Source organism: Oncorhynchus gorbuscha, unplaced genomic scaffold, assembly GCF_021184085.1.
Source record: "Oncorhynchus gorbuscha isolate QuinsamMale2020 ecotype Even-year unplaced genomic scaffold, OgorEven_v1.0 Un_scaffold_536, whole genome shotgun sequence".
NCBI lineage: Eukaryota > Metazoa > Chordata > Actinopteri > Salmoniformes > Salmonidae > Oncorhynchus > Oncorhynchus gorbuscha.
In genome coordinates this window covers 448,198-471,921 of record NW_025745360.1, presented here as the reverse complement: position 1 = coordinate 471,921, position 23,724 = coordinate 448,198, and the positions used below count along the sequence as shown (strand labels likewise).

The following is a 23,724-nucleotide window of genomic DNA, read 5'->3' as shown; positions in this document are numbered from 1 at the left end:
TTATTATATTATATTATTATTATATTATTATATTATTATTATATATTACTCTAAGCTGATACAGACATACCCTACACTACTCTAAGCTGATACAGACATACCCGACACTACTCTAAGCTGATACAGACATACCCGACACTACTCTAAGCTGATACAGACATACTCTAAGCTGATACAGACGACATTACTCAAGCTGATACAGACATACCCACATTACTCTAAGCTGATACAGACATACACTACTCTAAGCTGATACAGACATACCCATACACTACTCTAAGCTGATACAGACATACCCGACTACTCTAAGCTGATACAGACATACACTACTCTAAGCTGATACAGACATACCCGACACTACTCTAAGCTGATACAGACATACCCTACACTACTCTAAGCTGATACAGACATACACTACTCTAAGCTGATACAGACATACACTACTCTAAGCTGATACAGACATACACTACTCTAAGCTGATACAGACATACACTACACTACTCTAAGCTGATCCAGACATACACTGATACAGACTACTACATTAAGCTGATACAGACATACCCAACACTACTCTAAGCTGATACAGACATACCCGACATTACTCTAAGCTGATACAGACATACCCGACATTACTCTAAGCTGATACAGACATACCCAACACTACTCTAAGCTGATACAGACATGCACTACTCTAAGCTGATACAGACATACCCAACACTACTCTAAGCTGATACAGACATACCCGACACTACTCTAAGCTGATACAGACATACCCAACACTACTCTAAGCTGATCCAGACATACCCTACACTACTCTAAGCTGATACAGACATACCCTACACTACTCTAAGCTGATACAGACATACACTACTCTAAGCTGATACAGACATACAGACATACACTACTCTAAGCTGATACAGACATACCCGACATTACTCTAAGCTGACTCTACAGACAGACACTACACTACTCTAAGCTGATACAGACATACCCTACACTACTCTAAGCTGATACAGACATCTACACTACTCTAAGCTGATACAGACATACCCTACACTACTCTAAGCTGATACAGACATACCCAACACTGACTCTAAGCTGATACAGACATACCCAACATGACTCTAAGCTGATACAGACATAACACTACTCTAAGCTGATACAGACATACCCAACACTACTCTAAGCTGATACAGACATACCCAACACTACTCTAAGCTGATACAGACATACCCGACACGACTCTAAGCTGATACAGACATACCCTACACTACTCTAAGCTGATACAGACATACCCTACACTACTCTAAGCTGATACAGACATACCCTACACTACTCTAAGCTGATACAGACATACCCGACACTACTCTAAGCTGATACAGACATACCCGACACTACTCTAAGCTGATACAGACATACCCGACATTACTCTAAGCTGATACAGACATACCCTACACTACTCTAAGCTGATACAGACATACCCTACACTACTCTAAGCTGATACAGACATACCCGACACTACTCTAAGCTGATACAGACATACCCAAGATGACTCTAAGCTGATACAGACATACCCAAGATGACTCTAAGCTGATACAGACATACCCAAGATGACTCTAAGCTGATACAGACATACCCAAGATGACTCTAAGCTGATACAGACATACCTGACACGACTCTAAGCTGATACAGACATACCCGACACGACTCTAAGCTGATACAGACATACCCAAGATGACTCTAAGCTGATACAGACATACCCGACACGACTCTAAGCTGATACAGACATACCCGACACGACTCTAAGCTGATACAGACATACCCAAGATGACTCTAAGCTGATACAGACATACCCAAGATGACTCTAAGCTGATACAGACATACCTGACACTACTCTAAGCTAAGTGATACAGACATACCCAACACGACTCTAAGCTGATACAGACATACCCAAGATGACTCTAAGCTGATACAGACATACCCGACACGACTCTAAGCTGATACAGACATACACTACTCTAAGCTGATACAGACATACCCGACACTACTCTAAGCTGATACAGACATACCCAAGATGACTCTAAGCTGATACAGACATACCCAAGATGACTCTAAGCTGATACAGACATACCCAAGATGACTCTAAGCTGATACAGACATACCCAAGATGACTCTAAGCTGATACAGACATACCTGACACGACTCTAAGCTGATACAGACATACCCGACACGACTCTAAGCTGATACAGACATACCCAAGAGGGTCCTTCTGTAGCTCAGTTGGTAGAGCATGGCGCTTGTAACGCCAGGGTAGTGGGTTCGATCCCCGGGACCACCCATACGTAGAATGTATGCACACATGACTGTAAGTCGCTTTGGATAAAAGCGTCTGCTAAATGGCATATATTATTATTATATTATATTATTATTATATTATTATATTATTATTATATATTACTCTAAGCTGATACAGACATACCCGACACTACTCTAAGCTGATACAGACATACCCGACACTACTCTAAGCTGATACAGACATACCCGACACTACTCTAAGCTGATACAGACATACCCGACACGACTCTCAAGCTGATACAGACATACACTACTCTAAGCTGATACAGACATACACTACTCTAAGCTGATACAGACATACACTACTCTAAGCTGATACAGACATACACTACTCTAAGCTGATACAGACATACACTACTCTAAGCTGATACAGACATACACTACTCTAAGCTGATACAGACATACACTACTCTAAGCTGATACAGACATACACTACTCTAAGCTGATACAGACATACACTACTCTAAGCTGATACAGACATACACTACTCTAAGCTGATACAGACATACACTACACTACTCTAAGCTGATCCAGACATACACTACACTACTCTAAGCTGATACAGACATACCCAACACGACTCTAAGCTGATACAGACATACCCAACACGACTCTAAGCTGATACAGACACACACTACTCTAAGCTGATACAGACATACCCAACACTACTCTAAGCTGATACAGACATGCACTACTCTAAGCTGATACAGACATACCCAACACTACTCTAAGCTGATACAGACATACCCTACACTACTCTAAGCTGATACAGACATACCCAACACTACTCTAAGCTGATACAGACATACCCTACACTACTCTAAGCTGATACAGACACTACTCTAAGCTGATACAGACATACACTACTCTAAGCTGATACAGACATACACTACACTACTCTAAGCTGATACAGACTCTACAGATACAGACATACATACACTACTCTAAGCTGATACAGACATACACTACACTACTCTAAGCTGATACAGACATACACTACACTACTCTAAGCTGATACAGACATACACTACACTACTCTAAGCTGATACAGACATACCCTACACTACTCTAAGCTGATACAGACATACCCAACACGACTCTAAGCTGATACAGACAAACACTACTCTAAGCTGATACAGACACACACTACTCTAAGCTGATACAGACATACCCAACACTACTCTAAGCTGATACAGACATACCCGACACGACTCTAAGCTGATACAGACATACCCTACACTACTCTAAGCTGATACAGACATACCCTACACTACTCTAAGCTGATACAGACATACCCTACACTACTCTAAGCTGATACAGACATACCCGACACGACTCTAAGCTGATACAGACATACCCGACACTACTCTAAGCTGATACAGACATACCCGACATTACTCTAAGCTGATACAGACATACCCTACACTACTCTAAGCTGATACAGACATACCCTACACTACTCTAAGCTGATACAGACATACCCGACACTACTCTAAGCTGATACAGACATACCCAAGATGACTCTAAGCTGATACAGACATACCCAAGATGACTCTAAGCTGATACAGACATACCCAAGATGACTCTAAGCTGATACAGACATACCCAAGATGACTCTAAGCTGATACAGACATACCTGACACGACTCTAAGCTGATACAGACATACCCGACACGACTCTAAGCTGATACAGACATACCCAAGATGACTCTAAGCTGATACAGACATACCTGACACGACTCTAAGCTGATACAGACATACCCGACACGACTCTAAGCTGATACAGACATACCCAAGATGACTCTAAGCTGATACAGACATACCCAAGATGACTCTAAGCTGATACAGACATACCTGACACGACTCTAAGCTGATACAGACATACCCAACACGACTCTAAGCTGATACAGACATACCCAAGATGACTCTAAGCTGATACAGACATACCCGACACGACTCTAAGCTGATACAGACATACACTACTCTAAGCTGATACAGACATACCCGACACTACTCTAAGCTGATACAGACATACCCAAGATGACTCTAAGCTGATACAGACATACCCAAGATGACTCTAAGCTGATACAGACATACCCAAGATGACTCTAAGCTGATACAGACATACCCAAGATGACTCTAAGCTGATACAGACATACCTGACACGACTCTAAGCTGATACAGACATACCCGACACGACTCTAAGCTGATACAGACATACCCAAGAGGGTCCTTCTGTAGCTCAGTTGGTAGAGCATGGCGCTTGTAACGCCAGGGTAGTGGGTTCGATCCCCGGGACCACCCATACGTAGAATGTATGCACACATGACTGTAAGTCGCTTTGGATAAAAGCGTCTGCTAAATGGCATATATTATTATTATATTATATTATTATTATATTATTATATTATTATTATATATTACTCTAAGCTGATACAGACATACCCGACACTACTCTAAGCTGATACAGACATACCCGACACTACTCTAAGCTGATACAGACATACCCGACACTACTCTAAGCTGATACAGACATACCCGACACGACTCTCAAGCTGATACAGACATACACTACTCTAAGCTGATACAGACATACACTACTCTAAGCTGATACAGACATACACTACTCTAAGCTGATACAGACATACACTACTCTAAGCTGATACAGACATACACTACTCTAAGCTGATACAGACATACACTACTCTAAGCTGATACAGACATACACTACTCTAAGCTGATACAGACATACACTACTCTAAGCTGATACAGACATACACTACTCTAAGCTGATACAGACATACACTACTCTAAGCTGATACAGACATACACTACACTACTCTAAGCTGATCCAGACATACACTACACTACTCTAAGCTGATACAGACATACCCAACACGACTCTAAGCTGATACAGACATACCCAACACGACTCTAAGCTGATACAGACACACACTACTCTAAGCTGATACAGACATACCCAACACTACTCTAAGCTGATACAGACATGCACTACTCTAAGCTGATACAGACATACCCAACACTACTCTAAGCTGATACAGACATACCCTACACTACTCTAAGCTGATACAGACATACCCAACACTACTCTAAGCTGATACAGACATACCCTACACTACTCTAAGCTGATACAGACATACACTACACTACTCTAAGCTGATACAGACATACACTACTCTAAGCTGATACAGACATACACTACACTACTCTAAGCTGATACAGACATACACTACTCTAAGCTGATACAGACATACACTACACTACTCTAAGCTGATACAGACATACACTACACTACTCTAAGCTGATACAGACATACACTACACTACTCTAAGCTGATACAGACATACACTACACTACTCTAAGCTGATACAGACATACCCTACACTACTCTAAGCTGATACAGACATACCCAACACGACTCTAAGCTGATACAGACACACACTACTCTAAGCTGATACAGACACACACTACTCTAAGCTGATACAGACATACCCAACACTACTCTAAGCTGATACAGACATACCCAACACTACTCTAAGCTGATACAGACATACACTACACTACTCTAAGCTGATACAGACATACACTACACTACTCTAAGCTGATACAGACATACACTACACTACTCTAAGCTGATACAGACATACACTACACGACTCTAAGCTGATACAGACATACCCGACACGACTCTAAGCTGATACAGACATACCCGACACGACTCTAAGCTGATACAAACATACACGACTCTAAGCTGATACAGACATACCCGACACTACTCTAAGCTGATACAGACATACCCGACACGACTCTAAGCTGATACAGACATACCCGACACGACTCTAAGCTGATACAGACATACCCGACACTACTCTAAGCTGATACAGACATACCCGACACGACTCTAAGCTGATACAGACATACCCGACACTACTCTAAGCTGATACAGACATACCCGACACTACTCTAAGCTGATACAGACATACCCGACACTACTCTAAGCTGATACAGACATACCCGACACTACTCTAAGCTGATACAGACATACCCGACACTACTCTAAGCTGATACAGACATACCCGACACTACTCTAAGCTGATACAGACATACACTACTCTAAGCTGATACAGACATACACTACTCTAAGCTGATACAGACACACACTACTCTAAGCTGATACAGACATACACTACTCTAAGCTGATACAGACACACCGACACTACTCTAAGCTGATACAGACATACACTACACTACTCTAAGCTGATACAGACATACACTACACTACTCTAAGCTGATACAGACATACACTACACTACTCTAAGCTGATACAGACATACACTACACTACTCTAAGCTGATACAGACATACACTACACTACTCTAAGCTGATACAGACATACACTACACTACTCTAAGCTGATACAGACATACACTACTCTAAGCTGATACAGACACACCGACACTACTCTAAGCTGATACAGACATACACTACTCTAAGCTGATACAGACATACACTACTCTAAGCTGATAAAGACATACCAGACACTACTCTAAGCTGATACAGACATACCCGACACGACTCTAAGCTGATCCAGACATACACTACACTACTCTAAGCTGATACAGACATACCCAACACGACTCTAAGCTGATACAGACACACACTACTCTAAGCTGATATAGACACACACTACTCTAAGCTGATACAGACATACCCAACACGACTCTAAGCTGATACAGACATACCCGACACGACTCTAAGCTGATACAGACATACACTACTCTAAGCTGATACAGACATACACTACTCTAAGCTGATACAGACATACACTACTCTAAGCTGATACAGACATACACTACTCTAAGCTGATACAGACATACACTACTCTAAGCTGATACAGACATACCCGACACTACTCTAAGCTGATACAGACATACCCGACACTACTCTAAGCTGATACAGACATACCCGACACTACTCTAAGCTGATACAGACATACCCGACACTACTCTAAGCTGATACAGACATACCCGACACTACTCTAAGCTGATACAGACATACCCGACACTACTCTAAGCTGATACAGACATACCCGACACTACTCTAAGCTGATACAGACATACACTACTCTAAGCTGATACAGACATACACTACTCTAAGCTGATACAGACATACACTACACTACTCTAAGCTGATACAGACATACCCAACACTACTCTAAGCTGATACAGACATACCCAACACGACTCTAAGCTGATACAGACATACCCGACACTACTCTAAGCTGATACAGACACACACTACTCTAAGCTGATACAGACCTACCCAACACTACTCTAAGCTGATACAGACATACCCGACACTACTCTAAGCTGATACAGACATACCACACACTACTCTAAGCTGATACAGACATACCCAACACTACTCTAAGCTGATACAGACATGCACTACTCTAAGCTGATACAGACATACCCTACACTACTCTAAGCTGATACAGACATACACTACACTACTCTAAGCTGATACAGACATACACTACACTACTCTAAGCTGATACAGACATACACTACTCTAAGCTGATACAGACATACACTACACTACTCTAAGCTGATACAGACATACACTACACTACTCTAAGCTGATACAGACATACACTACACTACTCTAAGCTGATACAGACATACACTACACTACTCTAAGCTGATACAGACATACCCAACACGACTCTAAGCTGATACAGACACACACTACTCTAAGCTGATATAGACACACACTACTCTAAGCTGATACAGACATACCCAACACGACTCTAAGCTGATACAGACATACCCGACACGACTCTAAGCTGATACAGACATACACTACTCTAAGCTGATACAGACATACACTACTCTAAGCTGATACAGACATACACTACTCTAAGCTGATACAGACATACACTACTCTAAGCTGATACAGACATACACTACTCTAAGCTGATACAGACATACCCGACACTACTCTAAACTGATACAGACATACCCGACACTACTCTAAGCTGATACAGACATACCCGACACTACTCTAAGCTGATACAGACATACCCGACACTACTCTAAGCTGATACAGACATACCCGACACTACTCTAAGCTGATACAGACATACCCGACACTACTCTAAGCTGATACAGACATACCCGACACTACTCTAAGCTGATACAGACATACACTACTCTAAGCTGATACAGACATACACTACACTACTCTAAGCTGATACAGACATACCCAACACGACTCTAAGCTGATACAGACATACCCAACACGACTCTAAGCTGATACAGACATACCCGACACTACTCTAAGCTGATACAGACACACACTACTCTAAGCTGATACAGACATACCCGACACTACTCTAAGCTGATACAGACATACCCGACACTACTCTAAGCTGATACAGACACACACTACTCTAAGCTGATACAGACATACCCAACACTACTCTAAGCTGATACAGACATGCACTACTCTAAGCTGATACAGACATACCCAACACTACTCTAAGCTGATACAGACATACACTACTCTAAGCTGATACAGACATACCCTACACTACTCTAAGCTGATACAGACATACCCTACACTACTCTAAGCTGATACAGACATACACTACACTACTCTAAGCTGATACAGACATACACGACTCTAAGCTGATACAGACATACCCGACACTACTCTAAGCTGATACAGACATACCCGACACTACTCTAAGCTGATACAGACATACCCGACACTACTCTAAGCTGATACAGACATACCCGACACTACTCTAAGCTGATACAGACATACACTACTCTAAGCTGATACAGACATACACTACTCTAAGCTGATACAGACATACACTACACGACTCTAAGCTGATACAGACATACCCGACACTACTCTAAGCTGATACAGACATACCCGACACTACTCTAAGCTGATACAGACATACCCGACACTACTCTAAGCTGATACAGACATACACTACTCTAAGCTGATACAGACATACACTACTCTAAGCTGATACAGACATACACTACACTACTCTAAGCTGATACAGACATACCCAACACGACTCTAAGCTGATACAGACATACCCAACACGACTCTAAGCTGATACAGACATACACTACTCTAAGCTGATACAGACATACACTACACTACTCTAAGCTGATACAGACATACCCAACACGACTCTAAGCTGATACAGACATACCCAACACGACTCTAAGCTGATACAGACATACCCGACACTACTCTAAGCTGATACAGACACACACTACTCTAAGCTGATACAGACATACCCGACACTACTCTAAGCTGATACAGACACACACTACTCTAAGCTGATACAGACATACCCAACACTACTCTAAGCTGATACAGACATGCACTACTCTAAGCTGATACAGACATACCCAACACTACTCTAAGCTGATACAGACACACACTACTCTAAGCTGATACAGACATACCCAACACTACTCTAAGCTGATACAGACATGCACTACTCTAAGCTGATACAGACATACCCAACACTACTCTAAGCTGATACAGACATACACTACTCTAAGCTGATACAGACATACCCTACACTACTCTAAGCTGATACAGACATACCCTACACTACTCTAAGCTGATACAGACATACACTACACTACTCTAAGCTGATACAGACATACACGACTCTAAGCTGATACAGACATACCCGACACGACTCTAAGCTGATACAGACATACCCGACACTACTCTAAGCTGATACAGACATACCCGACACTACTCTAAGCTGATACAGACATACCCGACACTACTCTAAGCTGATACAGACATACACTACTCTAAGCTGATACAGACATACCTGACACGACTCTAAGCTGATACAGACATACCTGACACGACTCTAAGCTGATACAGACATACCCGACACTACTCTAAGCTGATACAGACATACCCTACACTACTCTAAGCTGATACAGACATACCCAACACTACTCTAAGCTGATACAGACATACCCGACACTACTCTAAGCTGATACAGACACACCCGACACTACTCTAAGCTGATACAGACACACACTACTCTAAGCTGATACAGACATACACGACTCTAAGCTGATACAGACATACCTGACACGACTCTAAGCTGATACAGACATACCCGACACTACTCTAAGCTGATACAGACATACCCTACACTACTCTAAGCTGATACAGACATACCCAACACTACTCTAAGCTGATACAGACATACCCGACACTACTCTAAGCTGATACAGACACACCCGACACTACTCTAAGCTGATACAGACACACACTACTCTAAGCTGATACAGACATACACTACTCTAAGCTGATACAGACATACACTACTCTAAGCTGATACAGACACACCGACACTACTCTAAGCTGATACAGACACACCGACACTACTCTAAGCTGATACAGACATACACTACTCTAAGCTGATACAGACATACACTACTCTAAGCTGATACAGACATACCCGACACTACTCTAAGCTGATACAGACACACCCGACACTACTCTAAGCTGATACAGACACACCCGACACGACTCTAAGCTGATACAGACACACCCGACACTACTCTAAGCTGATACAGACACACCCGACACGACTCTAAGCTGATACAGACACACCCGACACGACTCTAAGCTGATACAGACACACACTACTCTAAGCTGATACAGACACACACTACTCTAAGCTGATACAGACACACACTACTCTAAGCTGATACAGACAGACACACACTACTCTAAGCTGATACAGACATACCCGACACTACTCTAAGCTGATACAGACATACACTACTCTAAGCTGATACAGACATACACTACTCTAAGCTGATACAGACATACACTACTCTAAGCTGATACAGACATACACTACTCTAAGCTGATACAGACATACCCGACACGACTCTAAGCTGATACAGACATACCCGACACGACTCTAAGCTGATACAGACATACACTACTCTAAGCTGATACAGACATGCACTACTCTAAGCTGATACAGACACACACTACTCTAAGCTGATACAGACATACCCGACACGACTCAAGGCTGATACAGACATACCCGACACGACTCTAAGCTGATACAGACACACCCGACACGACTCTAAGCTGATACAGACATACCCGACACGACTCTAAGCTGATACAGACACCCTACGACTCCAGACACCCTACACTCTAAGCTGATACAGACATACCCAACACTACTCTAAGCTGATACAGACATACCCGACACTACTCTAAGCTGATACAGACATACCCGACACGACTCTAAGCTGATACAGACATACCCGACACGACTCTAAGCTGATACAGACATACCCGACACGACTCTAAGCTGATACAGACATACCCGACACGACTCTAAGCTGATACAGACATACCCGACACGACTCTAAGCTGATACAGACATACCCGACACGACTCTAAGCTGATACAGACATACCCGACACGACTCTAAGCTGATACAGACATACCCGACACGACTCTAAGCTGATACAGACATACCCGACACGACTCTAAGCTGATACAGACATACCCGACACGACTCTAAGCTGATACAGACATACCCGACACGACTCTAAGCTGATACAGACATACCCGACACGACTCTAAGCTGATACAGACATACACGACTCTAAGCTGATACAGACATACACTACTCTAAGCTGATACAGACATACCCGACACGACTCTAAGATGATACAGACATACCCGACACGACTCTAAGCTGATACAGACATACCCGACACGACTCTAAGCTGATACAGACATACCCGACACGACTCTAAGCTGATACAGACACACCCGACACGACTCTAAGCTGATACAGACATACCCGACACGACTCTAAGCTGATACAGACATACCCGACACGACTCTAAGCTGATACAGACATACCCGACACTACTCTAAGCTGATACAGACACACCCGACACGACTCAAGGCTGTCTTTGCCTCCAAACGTGCTTCCACAAAGTATAGACTCAGCTGTTAATATGTATGTAAATTAGATTTCTGTATTTCATGTTAAATAAATGAGCAAAAACTTCTAAACGTGTTTTCACCATGGGTTATTGTGTGTTGATTAGGAGAGGGGGAGGGGTCATGTAATCCGTTTTGAATTCAGGCTGTAACACAACCAAACGTTGAATATTTTCTGATGGCACTGTATCGGTCAGGCTCCAGTAACTACTTTGTTTTTGTGATTTGAAAGATCTTTGGTTTATTTAACATGGCTTCTTCTCTTTCCTCAGGTTTCCAAGTAACAGGATGGTGGAGACTAAATGGGAAACAGACCATTTCCGGAGTATTGTATATTTAAGTTTTTTTGTTTTTTTTGTTTTAATTATTAGTATTTTAATTTACTGTGTATGTAACATGTTTTATATTAACTCTTGTAATAATGTTCACTCTTGACTTTTTTTTTTTTTTTTGAATTGATATTTAACTTAACTTGAGACACTATCCTGAATAATGGCTCACTCAGGTGACTCAGGCTCACTCAGGTGACTCGCTGGGCCAGTAACTGATTATGTCATCTAGCCAATTGAACATTTTTAACAATATTTCAACACAAAACATTTACTGCTAATCAAATGTTCTAAAAACATGTTGTGTGTGTTAAAATGTCTTCATTACTTTCAGTCTTTTTGACAATAAACCAGGGCTTGCATACACACGTTTGTTCCTCTTCTCTCATACAGGTTGAAAACGACCTCGAGGACATGAGCACAAAATGCTTCAAAGAAGCTGTCAATATCTCTGAATAAATGTCCCCTCGGGAAGGATATAATGCCCAGTTAAAAAGCAGTGAACACCCACATCCACCATACTCAAGGAGTTGGGTTTTAAAAGTGTAACAGAGGGAAGGATATAATGCCCACTTTTTAAAAAGCAGTGAACACCCACATCCACCATACTCAGGGAGTTGGGTTTTAAAAATGCAACAGAGGGAAGGATATAATGCCCAGTTTAAAAAGCACTGAACACCCACATCTACCATACTCAAGGAGTTGGGTTTTAAAAATGCAACAGAGGGAAGGATATAATGCCCAGTTTAAAAAGCACTGAACACCCACATCTACCATACTCAAGGAGTTGGGTTTTAAAAATGCAACAGAGGGAAGGATATAATGCCCAGTTTAAAAAGCAGTGAACACCCACATCTACCATACTCAAGGAGGTGGGTTTTAAAATGCAACAGAGGGAAGGATATAATGCCCAGTTTAAAAAGCAGTGAACACCCACATCTACCATACTCAAGGAGTTGGGTTTAAAAAAAATGCAACTCGAGGGACGAGGGCTTGAAATGGAAATGCACAACTTGTATGCTACTGCAATTTATTCTAATATTTTCAATTGGAAAGTCAATGTATGACACATTGCAAACTGTTACATGTTACAAATGTGTCATTACTCCGAATACCATGGAATTACATAGGTTTGGGCACTGATCTACACTGTCAAATAAGAAAGGACAACAACCCTGAAATATCTTGCTTCGTTTGAAAATGTGGTGCAGAATGTCTTGCAAGTCCATCAGGACAGGGCAATTCACCCATTGTAGCCAAATCGGCCCAGCTGTGTGTGTGTGTGAGAGAAAGTCTTGCAGCTGGCAGCGTTAGCTTCTTCATGTTTTGTGTGATTAAGACTATTAATGCTTTGAACATGACATCAGCAGAGGTGTCTTTACAACTGAGATTAGACAAATAATGTCGTTTAAATTGCAGATTTCTGTATTGCCCCTCTGTGCCCAGATGTATAGATATATCGTTTGCTGGCGTGTATGGATTTAACTACAAATACCTTAGAACTATAGCTACTGTACATCAACTTGTGCCACAGATAGGTCGACCGGGAAACCGGTTTCTGAACAACTGGTTAAATTGTACTTGGAATAAAAAAAAAAGAGTAGTGGTGAGAGTCAATGTAGTATTGCCGTATAGAATAGTCCTTTGTGCTCACATGCCATCTTTATGCAGATAGACTTATTGCACGATATTTGCTGCTCTTCACTTGCTTTCTATCGGAGTGTTGACTACAGAAGATCCTATCAGCTGTCGTTGGATTCTTAGGAAGCGCTTTAGAGGTTTGTTTATGCAGCACTACTTTTGTGTACATCCGATATATATTTTTTTACAAAATCATGAATTAATAGTGTTTTATTTCTCGAAATCATCAGTTAACTTAATTGAATTGTCAAAACGGTTTTTAATATATGTTTAATCTTAAACTATTGGACATGATTGATGCCGAATGGCTGGAGTATTCCTCGGGTCTATTTCTTCTGGATGGCAGTGCTTCGCCTTTCTCCTCGATCCCTGCGCTTATAGCCGCCATCTTGAATTTTAATCTTTAATTTCTGAAATGTTTTTGTTTCCGACGATATATTTTTCCCGATTACAGTATCGTACCAATTCTGGATTATTATTATTTTTTTTTGTTGTTGAAGGATTATCTAATGTTCCTGCTCATCTTGGAATAAATATTTAGTGAGTATTTTTTATTTTATTTTTAAACGTTATTTGTTCAATCGGTGAATGGTCGTTGCAAGACGTCCCTGACACTTTTCTATGGGTGGAAAAATGTTTTCAGAACGTAAGTTACCTCGCTAACAACTGTGCCGTTTTTATAGTCAGCTAGTTACTGTAACAGTTGTCAGATCATGTAGATAACTACTAGTAAACATTCCAAACTCAGCCATGATAGTAAGTTACCTAGTAATAAAGAAAACAAAACGAGATATGGACGAGCTAGTCAGTTTTCCTGAACTAGCGTTAGCGATGCTAGCTAACCTCGGTTATTGGGCCTGAGCGAGTGTTTTGTCTATTTTGCTTTTTCAAAAACAGATAGTTAACGTTTAGCTACGTGTTTATCGTACATTGTTTGTATATTAGGTGTATTTAGGCTCGACTTTTGTGTTGAAAATCACTAGCTAGATTGTTTCGGTACCTATCTAAACTGGTAGATAATTAGCTAGCTATACAGATGATTTGCTTTAGCAAGTTAACACGGGTGTTTTACTCTACTGTTATTGATTAATGTTAGCTAACTAACATTACTAAACCCTGTTAACACCAAGGCATTGAAACGAATATTAGCAGTGTCGGTGAGTGAGACGTATGTCAACTTTCTGTAAATAGTTAAGTCGCTTTCAAGTTTTCAAGCCTTTCCATAAATTGTTAAGCTAATGCCCGGGCCAACCTACATAGCTATGTAACATCGCTAAATATTGTGTAATGTCCACCCTCTGACATGCAAATAGACCACATTAACGGCGAGTTGGCTATCATCAGGCCTCTGTTTGAAATGGAAAGTTGACAAACATGTATCAGTGGTGTCCTTCCGGGTTCCTCGTTGAACACTTTTCTCAAAACAGTCAACTAACTAGCGAACGTAAACTGGCACATGTGGTAACGTTTCTGACATTGATATACCCCCCTCAGAATGAGGTGTTGCACTAATTTGCCAGCTGGTTTTTGACGAGGCCCTGTCGGTACAACCGACGGTGTTGTTGTTAGCTTGTACTGACGTTACGCCGGGGCGTATTTCAGTTGCTAAGTGTTCAAGGGTGCAGCTAGCTAAACCAAATCCATTGTTCCATAAAATACATGCATGGCTTCTATTGCCCTTTAGCTTAACTTCCGATCGATATTTTATTGTTATGTGTGTGTCTGGCTGCCAAATAAGACATCATCACGCACGTCTCAAACGTACCAAATTTGAGTCGGCCAACGCGGCTTCCCCTCATTCGACCACTAAGTGGCGCTGCAGATATAATCTGAAGATTCTACACTATTTATATTTTAGATTATTATATAGATTTTTGGGGGTTGAACTCAGTCTGGGTCTCAATTTACTGTTGAGAGTTAAACTATAAATAACTTTTTTATTTGTCACATGCTTTGTAAATACAACAGGTGTAGACTAACAGTGAAATGCTTACTTCCCAACAATGCAGAGAGAAAAATATAATAATTATAGAAAGATATCAGGGTTTAACGTTTTTAGCAGGTAGGAAATATGATATTTTATATTTTCTTGTCCGAAAACTCAAGCCCCCCCCCACACACACACACGTAAGAAAGGTCTAACACAAATCAAATGCATTATGATCTATCTTCCCATAGAGCATCAGACAATGTAGACCTGTCTCAATGTAGGCCTGTTGCAGTTTCCTTAGCTTATTGATGAGCATTGAGGGCACTATAATGTTGAACACTGAGCTGTAGTCAATGAATAGCATTCTCATACAGGTGTTCCTTTTGTCCAGGTGGGAAAGGGCAGTGTGGAGTGCAATAGAGATTACATCATCTGTGGATGTGTTAGGGCGGTATGCAAATTGGAGTGGGTCTAGGGTTTCTGTGATAATGGTCGTGATGTGAGCCATGACCAGCCTTTCAAAGCACTTCATGGCTACAGATGTAGGTAATCATTTAGGCAGGTTACTTGAGCGTTCTTGGGCACAGGGACTATGGTGGTCTGCTTAAAACATGTTGGTATTACAGACTCGGGCAGGGAGAGATTGAAAAGGTCAGTGAAGACACTTGCCAGTTGGTCAGCGCATGTTCGCCGTACACGTCCTGGTAATTTGTCTGGCCTTGCAAATTTTTACCTGTTTAAAGTTCTTACTCCCATCGACTGCAGAGAGCATGATCACAGTCTTCCGGAACAGCTGGTGCTCTCATGAATGTTTCAATGTTATTTGCTTTGAAGCGAGCATAGAAGTAGTTTAGCTCGTCTGGTAAGCTCTTTTCACTGGGCAGCTCTCGGATGTGCTTCCCTTTGTAGTCTCTAATGGTTTGCAAGCCCTGCCACATCCGATGAGCATCAGAGCCGGTGTTGTACGATTCGATCTTAGTCCTGTATTGACGCTTTTCCTGTTTGATGGTTCATCAGAGGGGATAGCAGGATTTCTTATAAGCTTCCGGGTTAGAGCCGCGCTCCTTGAAAGCTCTGGCTTTTAGCTCAGTGCGGATGTTGCCTGTAATCCATGTCTTCTGGTTGGGGTATGTACAGCTGGATGTTTACATACACCTTTTAGCCAAATACATTTCAACTCTGTTTTTCACAATTCCTGACATTTAATTATAGTAAAAATAACCTGTCTTAGGTCGCTTAGGATCACCACTTTTAGTTTAAGAATGTGAAATGTCAGAATAATAGTAGAGTGATTTTATTTCAGCTTTTTATTTCTTTCATCACATTCCCAGTGGTTCAAAAGTTTACATACACTCAATTAGTATTTGGTAGCGTTGCCTTTAAATTGTTTAACTTGGGTCAAATGTTTCGGGTAGCCTTCCACAAGCTTCCCACAATAAGTTGGGTGAATTTTGGCCAGTTCAGTTCTGCCCACAAATTTTCTATAGGATTGAGGTCAGGGCTTTGTGATGGCCACTCCCAATACCTTGACGTTGTTGTCCTTAAGCCATTTTGACACAACCTTGGAAGTATGCTTGGAGTCATTGTCCATTTGGAAGACCCATTTGCGACCAAGCTGACTGATGTCCTGAGATGTTGCTTCAATATATCCACATAATTCTCCACAAATGGTATAGAGGGAAATAGTCCTATAATTCCTATAATAACTACAACTTAAAACGTCTTACCTGGGAAAAATGAAGTCTCATGTTAAAAGGAACCACCAGCTTTCATATGTTCTCATGTTCTGAGCAAGGAACTGAAACGTTAGCTTTCTTACATGGCACATATTTCACTTTTACTTTCTTCTCCAACACTTTGTTTTTGCATTATTTAAACCAAATTGAACATGTTTCATTATTTACTTGAGGCTAAATTGATTTTATTGATGTATTATATTAAGGTAAAATAAGTTCATTCAGTATTGTTGTAATTGTCATTATTACAAATAAATAAATACAAATCAGCAGCTTAATCGGTATCGGCTTTTTTGGTCCTCCAATAATCGGTATCGGCTTTTTTTGGTCCTCCAATAATCGGTATCGGCTTTTTTGGTCCTACAATAATCGGTATCGGCTTTTTTGGTCCTCCAATAATCGGTATCGGCTTTTTTTGGTTCTCCAATAATCGGTATCGGCCTTTTTGGTCCTCCAATAATCGGTATCGGCTTTTTTGGGTTCTCCAATAATCGGTATCGGCCTTTTTGGTCCTCCAATAATCGGTATCGATTTTTTTTGGTCCTCCAATAATCGGTATCGGCCTTTTTGGTCCTCCAATAATCGGTATCGGCCTTTTTGGTCCTCCAATAATCGGTATCGGCCTTTTTGGTCCTCCAATAATCGGTATCGGTGTTGAAAAATCAGAATCGGTCGACCTCTAGTTCTTATAGGCACTTTAGTATTGCTAGTGTAACAGTATACGGTGGGGCAAAAAAGTATTTAGTCAGCCACCAATTGTGCAAGTTCTCCCACTTAAAAAGATGAGAGGCCCGTAATTTTCATCATAGGTACACTTCAACTATGACAGACAAAATGAGAGAAAAAAAATCCTGAAAATCACATTGTATGAGTTTATATTAATTTATTTGCAAATTATGGTGGAAAATAAGTATTTGGCCAATAACAAAAGTTTATCTCAATACTTTGTTATATACCCTTTGTTGGCAATGACAGTGGTCAAACGTTTTCTGTAAGTCTTCAAGGTTTTCACACACTGTTGCTGGTATTTTGGCCCATTCCTCCATGCAGATCTCCTATAGAGCAGTGATGTTTTACAATAGGGCGGTATCCATTTTTCCCCAATACCTTCATACCATCCTTGGGTTTACGCTATTACCAAATGTTTGCATAAACAAGAAGACCGCCGATAGGGTGGGAATCGAGGCTTTAACTCCGCATGCTGGCAAACGAACAAACAGCATTACGTTTCTTCAAATAGAAAACACGCCACTAGTGATGTACTGGGCCGTACCCACTACCCTCTGTAGCGCCTTGTGGTCGACACCGTGGATGTACTTGGCCGCACCCACGACCCCCTGTAGCGCCTTGTGGTCGACACATGGATGTACTGGGCCGCACCCACGACCCCCTGTACGACCCCCTGTAGCGCCTTGTGGTCGACACCGTGGATGTACTGGGCCGCACCCACGACCCCCTGTAGCGCCTTGTGGTCGACACCGTGGATGTACTGGGCCGTACCCACGACCCCCTGTAGCGCCTTGTGGTCGACACCGTGGATGTACTGGGCCGTACCCACTACCCCCTGTAGCGCCTTGTGGTCGACACCGTGGATGTACTGGGCCGTACCCACTACCCCCTGTAGCGCCTTGTGGTCGACACCGTGGATGTACTGGGCCGTACCCACGACCCCCTGTAGCGCCTTGTGGTCGACACCTTGGATGTACTGGGCCGTACCCACGACCCCCTGTAGCGCCTTGTGGTCGACACCGTGGATGTACTGGGCCGTACCCACTACCCCCTGTAGCGCCTTGTGGTCGACACCGTGGATGTACTGGGCCGTACCCACTACCCCCTGTAGCGCCTTGTGGTCGACACCATGGATGTACTGGGCCGTACCCACTACCCCCTGTAGCGCCTTGTGGTCGACACCATGGATGTACTGGGCCGTACCCACTACCTACCCCCTGTAGCGCCTTGTGGTCGACACCATGGATGTACTGGGCCGCACCCACGACTCCCTGTAGCGCCTTGTGGTCGACACCATGGATGTACTGGGCCGCACCCACGACCCCCTGTAGCGCCTTGCGGTCGACACCATGGATGTACTGGGCCGTACCCACGACCCCCTGTAGCGCCTTGCGGTCGACACCGTGGATGTACTGGGCCGCACCCACGACCCCCTGTAGCGCCTTGTGGTCGACACCGTGGATGTACTGGGCCGTACCCACGACCCCCTGTAGCGCCTTGTGGTCGACACCGTGGATGTACTGGGCCGTACCCACTACCCCCTGTAGCGCCTTGTGGTCGACACCATGGATGTACTGGGCCGTACCCACTACCTACCCCCTGTAGCGCCTTGTGGTCGACACCGTGGATGTACTGGGCCGCACCCACGACCCCCCTGTAGCGCCTTGTGGTCGACACCTTGGATGTACTGGGCCGCACCACGACCCCCTGTAGTGCCTTGTGGTCGTGGATGTACTGGGCCGTTACCCACTACCCCTGTAGCGCCAGTGATGACACCGTGGATGTACTGGGCCGTACCCACTACCCCTGGCGCCTTGTGGTTGACACCATGGATGTACTGGGCCGTACCCACTACCTACCCCCTGTAGCGCCTTGTGGTCGACACCATGGATGTACTGGGCCGTACCCACTACCTACCCCTGAGCGCCTGTGGTCGACACCATGGATGTACTGGGCCGCACCCCGACTCCCTGTAGCGCCTTGTGGGCGTGTGGGCACCATCTGTACTGTAGCCGCACCACGGCCCCTGTAGCGCCTTGCGGCTCGACACCATGGATGTACTGGGCCGTACCCACGACCCCCTGTAGCGCCTTGCGGTCGACACCATGGATGTACTGGGCCGTACCCACTACCCCCTGTAGCGCCTTGCGGTCGACACCATGGATGTACTGGGCCTACCCACTACCCCCTGTGTCGCGCCTTGTGACACCATGGATGTACTGGGCCGTACCCACTACCCCTGTAGCGCCTTGTGGTCGACACCATGGATGTACTGGGCCGCACCCACGACCCCCTGTAGCGCCTTGTGGTCGACACCATGGATGTACTGGGCCGCTGTCCAACTTTTCATTATGTAATCCCAAAATGTTTACTGCATATGTGTGCAATAAAATGACTCACCCGGGGATATGGCCGATGCTCTTCACTGGTGCTTAGGAGATGGGCTGTAAGGCCTACTGTTGTTCCCATCTATTAAGTTTAGAACTAAACGATAGGTTTCGTCTTTTCATTTTCTTCTCTTTTAAAACAGTAGCTTTCCAAACTAGGTTTTCCCGACACTGAATTGATAAATGTTGCGATATGCCTGGCTGGGCCGTCTTCTACTTTACACTGACTGTCACAACTCAATCATCTATTAGGGTATTTACCAAGCGGCCTGCCTTTCCTTCCAACTGTAGGCAATGTGATTTAAAATATATTCATTACGGCTAGGGGAAGTTAATGACCCTCTGTGGCCAAATCATGCTTTAGTAGCTTATATGAATGATTCGATTTAGTTCTGTACAGCCTAATTAGCCTACTCCTGTCTATGTAATTTTGGCAATTTAATTCAATTTACTCCCCGTTTTGAATTGTCCTGTAGCTTAGCAACCGCTTCATCGGACCACTTCCGTCACCGGTACTTCCCGTTTTGAATTGTCCTGTAGCTTAGCAACCGCTTCATCGGACCACTTCCGTCACCGGTACTTCCTGTTTTGAATTGTCCTGTAGCTTAGCAACCGCTTCATCGGACCACTTCCGTCACTGGTACTTCCTGTTTAGAATTTTTACTTGTAAGCAGGAATCAGAAGGATATCGTTATGGTCATATTTGGCCAAATGGTGGGTGAGGGAGAGCTTTGTATGTGTTTCTGTGTGGAGGAGATCAAGTCGCCTCTAGTTGCACAGGGGGACATGTTGCAGCGTCACCTCACCAAATACACAAGTTGCAATTTATAAATGTGGTTGTGCATCAGCAGTTTCTCTCATCATTCACTGACAGTCACTCAATTAGCCCTTGTCAGCAAAAAAAAAACTATATTAGTAAGTTCGTCTAGCGGCTAGCTATCTAAACTTGTCGTAGTCATGGTTGAATTACCGACCACTTTTGATTTTTAGTTTCTCTCTCTCACTCAAATATCATATTAAAAACTGCAAACATTTCTCTCCACCATATGGGAAAATGTGTAGATTTGCAGGAAATGAGCTGTGAAACTGCATGGTTTTGTTTCTGCCCTATTGGCAAAATCAGTATAATTGCATGAAGTTATAAAATTGCTAAATCTTTTCTTCGCCCCATGGCAAAATGTGTAGAATGGCAGGAAATGAATTATAAAACATTTTCTTCTCTGCTGTCCGGTGAGGAGGAGCCCCCCTCCTCCTCACCGGACAGCAGAGAAGAAAATGTTTGGGGACTAAAAGTGATTTGCTCGCAAGGTGGGGGGCAACAATTTCTCGTAGGGGCCCCAAAATGCTAGGGCTGGCTCGGACTTAAAATATGGGTACGCAAGCACTTTGATCGGGCCCATACCCATCTCTTCAGGGTGGAGACCATGTCTTCAGTATGACTGGATGATGTAATGAGATGGTGTGTGTGTGGTCTCTAACCCGGCCTTCATCCATTCCTCTTCCCACCCCAGGTGACAGCCCCTAGCTTCCAGTCTTCCCCACTCTGAGTGCTCCCTCAACTCAGAGACTCAATGCAACTGGACCAGGGGGCTTATGGGTATGAAGTGGCTGGGCCAATCCAAGAGCATGGTGTTGAATGGCAGCAGGTACTCTACCAGTGAGCAGCAGCCCGTGAGCCAGAGCCAGACCCGCTCCCAGCAGCAGCTACACCCACAGAGGAGCTCTCTCCGACCAGGGACTGGCAGCAGGAGATGTAGCCGCCGTGAGTACTGGGACTGGGAATATATTCTATCATATCTGGGTCATATTCATAAGTGTACACTGTATCAAAACATTTTACAATGGGAAAACATTTTGCAGCAAAAAACAGAGTTTCTTATTGGACACGTTCAGGTAATCCTGTCCCATTTTCAGTCCGTTGGCCTCAGTTTGTTTCCTCGTGAATGACCCTGGGCCTAGTTCAGTTAGGACACAACATTTTGAAACGGAGCCGTAGGCCTACTGTGTACTTGATACTGTCCAATAACAGCACAGGTTTTAGCTTTCTGTTGCAAAATGTTTCGCTATGGAATGACCCACTTATCCTAACCTTAACCAATAGTGGGGAAAATGCAACAAGATTAGCTTCTTGGGAGCAGTTCCCAACCTTTTTCCGTTCCCGGGGAACACCAAATCACTGTCAAAAGCTCCACCATTCACGGAACCATTTTAACCTCTCTTGGGTAGGGGGCAGTATTTTCACGTCCGGATGAAAAGCGTGCCCAAAGTAAACTGCCTGTTACTCAGGCCCAGAGGCTAGGATATGCATATAATTGGTAGATTTGGAAAGAAAACACTCTAAAGTTTCGAACACCGTTAAAATGATGTCTGTGAGGATAATAGAACTGATATGGCAGGCGAAACCCTGAGGACACCCCCTAAAAAAAAAAAGTTCAGCCTACCACTGTTTTCAATGGCTGTCACTTTTATTATAAGGCGACGTCCTCGCAGATTGTTAACATCTAGTGGAAGCCCTAGGAACTGCTGGTTTTTGGAAAAATGAGCCAGAAA

General features: G+C 43.2%; 1 protein-coding gene across 1 annotated transcript in view; it reads right to left on the bottom strand.

The window, feature by feature from the left end:
- Nucleotides 1–23,724, bottom strand: part of LOC124018513 (tumor protein p53-inducible protein 11-like) — a 73,207-nt gene that overhangs the window by 7,621 nt on the left and 41,862 nt on the right. The gene's annotated exons all lie outside the window — the stretch shown is intronic.